At 52.6% G+C, this 5,000-nt stretch overlaps 3 non-coding genes across 3 annotated transcripts in view; all 3 read right to left on the bottom strand.

Annotated features, from left to right (window-relative positions):
* The window catches only part of LOC137929172 (large subunit ribosomal RNA), a 4,033-nt gene extending 3,506 nt beyond the window's left edge, over window positions 1–527 (bottom strand). The window contains exon 1 of the ribosomal RNA XR_011108742.1: window positions 1–527. This exon is cut by the window's left edge and continues 3,506 nt beyond it. This is a non-coding gene — a ribosomal RNA (large subunit ribosomal RNA).
* A 1,173-nt stretch (window positions 528–1,700) lies between these two features.
* Window positions 1,701–1,857, bottom strand: LOC137929151 (5.8S ribosomal RNA). Its single transcript, XR_011108722.1, has one exon. It is a non-coding gene; the product is annotated as a 5.8S ribosomal RNA (ribosomal RNA).
* Window positions 1,858–2,673: 816 nt separating this feature from the next.
* Window positions 2,674–4,577, bottom strand: LOC137929164 (small subunit ribosomal RNA). The gene has a single exon (XR_011108734.1). It is a non-coding gene; the product is annotated as a small subunit ribosomal RNA (ribosomal RNA).
* Between the last annotated feature and the right edge of the window lie 423 nt (window positions 4,578–5,000).

Below are 5,000 nucleotides of genomic sequence, written 5' to 3' on the forward strand. Positions count from 1 at the left end.
TAAAGGCGGACCGGACGTCGCATCAGAGCGCGGGCGCGTACGCCGCGGAATGACGATGAATCTCTCCGTTCGTTCATTCGAGTTTCGCAGGTTTACCCCTGAACGGTTTCACGTACTCTTGAACTCTCTCTTCAAAGTTCTTTTCAACTTTCCCTCACGGTACTTGTTCGCTATCGGTCTCGCGGTTATATTTAGCCTTAGATGGAGTTTACCACCCACTTAGGGCTGCACTCTCAAGCAACCCGACTCTTAGGAGAGTCCCTCTCGCCGCCGCCCTCCGTCGCTACGGGCCTGGCACCCTCTGCGGGAAAACGGCCCCGTTCAAGACGAACTTGGACAGGAGTATCGACGACGAGAAAGCGGAACCTCCCGAACACCACATCTCCCGCGCTCGAGACGATCGCGGGATTCAGTGCTGGGCTCTTTCCTGTTCGCTCGCCGCTACTAGGGAAATCCTTGTTAGTTTCTTTTCCTCCGCTTACTAATATGCTTAAATTCGGCGGGTGATCCTCCCTGATCTGAGGCCAACGATAAAAATTCGAGGCAGACGCGATATCCGTACGCGACGTCCCTTATTATATTTTTGACGACGACGAACCGACGGACCGCGCGCGCAAGCAAGCAAGCGCGCACGGCGGCCGGTCGTCGTCGCGGGACGCCCTTCGGACGTCGAGTCCGCCTACCGTACACCACCCCCACCGTCGCGATCATCGCGCGTCGCAGAGCGAGTGCGCGTGCGCGAGGCGCGCGCGTCGCGAGTCCTTAGAGGTCTCTAGACGCGCGCACGCACAACGCAACGCTGCACACACAACACGCGTTGCGCGATGAACGACGACGATGACGATGATGATTATGATGATACGAGCGTAAACGAAAATCTCGACACGCATACGCGAGCGCGAGTACTTTTCGTTAGCGATCGATCGTCCGGCCCTTTCGGTATCGGTCCGTATCGATACGATAATATAACGTTCGCACTGGAACGACGACGCGTATCACCGACATAATACGGATGCGTAGCGACGACGAGCGGTGAACTCTCTCGCATCGGGCTAGGCGCGCGCGCACATGAACATCACGTAATGTTTACTTACATATGTTTGTGTGTGCGTTACGCTTGCCGCGCAAGAAAACATTCACCGCCTGCCGGTCGCATCCGTCGGAGACGCGTCGTCTGTGCTTCCGATATATTTTATTATATCGTATACACGAACCGATGAGCTCGGACGAAGACCGCACTACGAAGACTCGCGTCTTAGCGATGCGTGTAATCTTTTCACACTCGTTTCATATTCAATACAATTCGATATATTTAAACGGACCGTAAACGCGCTCCGCGCGTACGCGGACGTGAGGGGTGCAGCACCCCGCCGTCCGTCGTCCGTCGCGAAGAACGTTCAACGGAAACCGTCAATTGTTCGAAAGAGCGCGCGCCCGCTCGCCCGCGCGCGGTAGTGCGGCAGCGGCAGCGCGACGACAGCGACGGCGGATAGTGAGAGAGAGAGAGAGTGAGAGCCGCGGCGGCGCGGACGAGAGACTCTTATTAGAGATCGTCCCATCGCACCGTCCGCGAGCTCGTTCATCACCCCCCACCAACCCGCCGCCGCCGCGTCGCGCGTCACCGCCGCGCGCATCGACCGGCGCGAGCGCACGTAGCGCGCGTTCTACACCGAACAGTGTGGTTTTTATATTTTAACAGCCGGCCCTCAGACAGGAGTGGTCCTGGATATTTCTCCACGGACCGCAATGTGCGTTCGAAATGTCGATGTTCAAATGTGTCCTGCAGTTCACACTATGACGCGCAGTTAACTGCGTTCTTCATCGACCCGCGAGCCAAGTGATCCACCGTCCAGGGTAATGGTTTTTTCTTAATGTTGTTATTACTTACGGTAGCGGCCTACGGCTCTCGCCGTCGGCCACTTGATTGTCCGTTTTTATGTATTAACGTCGAAAGTTGGTCGAATTCATGTGCGCCGAGGCGTTCATAAAGAAACGGCACCGAAAAAGCTTAACGCCCCGACGCGAATCCTTTAGAATGATGAACGACGACGACCCGCGCACCCCCCAACGAGCTGGCGTGACGCACGACATTGTCATCTTTCTAACCGCTTAAATTTCGTTTTGTATAGCGCCAACCGACAATAAAGGGCCTGAGCTAGGCAGTGGGGATTTTCACCGCTTCGAACGCTCCGTTTGGTATGCCCCGGTCGGCGCTCGTCTCTCGGCGTTTTTCCGCCACCCGGCCGCTTCGACGGCGGCGGAGGCAGCGGCGGCGGTAGCACTTTCGACGAATGCCACCACCGCCACCGGCCACCGCCACGGCGCCGTCGCCGCTGCGCCGTTAGGCGTAATAGACGCTAGAGACAATTATTTCACATTTTATTTTTTATACATATATACAAACACGCACACACACACGCACGCACACGCGCGCGCGCTCGTCCGCATTAGATACGAACAGCAGCGCGCGCGCGTACGTACATATATATGTATATATGTCGTATATATATATCATTATGGATGTATTACATATATATATGTGTAAACACGGTATGTACGAAGTCGTCGTCGTCGTCGTCGTCGTCGTCGTCGCAACAGCAACAACAGCAACAGCAACAGCGGCGCAACAACGTTCGTGAACATATCACGCGTCTCGCACACATACACACACGTTAATGATCCTTCCGCAGGTTCCCCTACGGAAACCTTGTTACGACTTTTACTTCCTCTAAATGATCAAGTTTGGTCAACTTCCCAGCAACGCCGACGGCCGTGAAGCCACCGCGTGTCGGTCCGAAGACCTCACTAAATCATTCAATCGGTAGTAGCGACGGGCGGTGTGTACAAAGGGCAGGGACGTAATCAACGCGAGCTTATGACTCGCGCTTACTAGGAATTCCTCGTTTATGGGGGATAATTGCAAACCCCAATCCCCAGCACGAAGGAGTTTCAACGGGTTGCCCGGGCCTCTAGGCCAGGGAGAACATGCTGATTCCTTCAGTGTAGCGCGCGTGCGGCCCAGGACATCTAAGGGCATCACAGACCTGTTATTGCTCAATCTCGTGCGGCTCGAAGCCGCCGGTCCCTCTAAGAAGAATTTTAATACGTCGCCAGTGAGTTGCGCCACCGGAGCGGCGCACACCTAAATGACGACGCCTATTTAGCAGGCTAGAGTCTCGTTCGTTACCGGAATTAACCAGACAAATCGCTCCACCAACTAAGAACGGCCATGCACCACCACCCACCGAATCAAGAAAGAGCTGTTAATCTGTCAATCCTTCCGGTGTCCGGGCCTGGTGAGATTTCCCGTGTTGAGTCAAATTAAGCCGCAGGCTCCACTCCTGGTGGTGCCCTTCCGTCAATTCCTTTAAGTTTCAGCTTTGCAACCATACTCCCCCCGGAGTCCAAAATCTTTGGTTTCCCGGAAGCTGCCCGCCGAGCCATCGTAGTAACGTCGGCGGATCGCTAGATGACATATTTACGGTTAGAACTAGGGCGGTATCTAATCGCCTTCGAACCTCTAACTTTCGTTCTTGATTGATGAAAACACCTTTGGCAAATGCTTTCGCTGATGTTCGTCTTGCGACGATCCAAGAATTTCACCTCTAACGTCGCAATACGAATGCCCCCAGTTATCCCTATTAATCATTACCTCGGAGTTCTGAAAACCAACAAAATAGAACCGAGATCATATTCTATTATTCCATGCACGAAATATTCAAGCAGCATTTTGAGCCCGCTTTGAGCACTCTAATTTGTTCAAAGTAAAATTGTCGGCCCATCTCGACACTCACCGAAGAGCACCGCGATAGGATTTTGATATTGAACCGCCGTTTTACCGACGGCTCACCGACGATATGCTCCGCAGACGTGTCAGTATCACCGCGGATGCGGTGCACCGACAGCGCGGCGCACAAATGCAACTACGAGCTTTTTAACCGCAACAATTTTAGTATACGCTATTGGAGCTGGAGTTACCGCGGCTGCTGGCACCAGACTTGCCCTCCAATTGTTCCTCGTTAAAATATTTAAAGTGTACTCATTCCGATTACGAGGCCTCGTAAGAGTCCCGTATCGTTATTTTTCGTCACTACCTCCCCGTGCCGGGAGTGGGTAATTTGCGCGCCTGCTGCCTTCCTTGGATGTGGTAGCCGTTTCTCAGGCTCCCTCTCCGGAATCGAACCCTGATTCCCCGTTACCCGTGACAACCATGGTAGTCGCAGAAACTACCATCGAAAGTTGATAAGGCAGACATTTGAAAGATGCGTCGCCGGTGCTGGACCATGCGATCGGCAAAAGTTATCCAGATTCATCAAAATTAACGACTTCGGACGCGAGGCCCTCCGTCGATTGGTTTTGATCTAATAAAAGCACTCATCCCATCACTGGTCAGAGTTCTGATTGCATGTATTAGCTCTAGAATTACCACAGTTATCCAAGTAACCGAGGTAAGATCTAAGGAACCAAAACTGATATATTGAGCCATTCGCGGTATCGCCTTAATACGGCTTGCACTGAGACATGCATGGCTTAATCTTTGAGACAAGCATATAACTACTGGCAGGATCAACCAGGGAGCTAGCTAGTAGAGCTAACACACACCAACACCGCACATACGAGAGATATGAGGGTGATGATGATATGATAGACGTGTGACAAGCGACGCGTCGGACGTTCGAAACGCCGTGACGCGCCGGTGCCTAGGTAGCTTTTTGCGTGCGTGCGTGCGTGCGTGCGTATTTATTACAATACACACACAACACCACACCGCAACAACAAAATGAATTCGTTTTTCTATCTGTTCACGGAGGAAAATGTATATCTCAACACTCGCCTCGCGTTCGTCCAGATTTACTTTGGACGCGGCATCGCGTCCGATTCATCGGAACGTTCTTTGACGAGACACATACAAATCTTCACTTTTATAAAATATCGTTTCGCAAAACGAACAATGACCGATTTCCAGCCCGGTTTTAGAGAGATCCGAAATCCTTGATTTA

Source organism: Battus philenor, unplaced genomic scaffold (assembly GCF_028537555.1).
Source record: "Battus philenor isolate CCGP_79_NKW_IND1 unplaced genomic scaffold, ilBatPhil1.0.hap1 SCAF_43, whole genome shotgun sequence".
In the NCBI taxonomy this organism is placed as follows: domain Eukaryota; kingdom Metazoa; phylum Arthropoda; class Insecta; order Lepidoptera; family Papilionidae; genus Battus; species Battus philenor.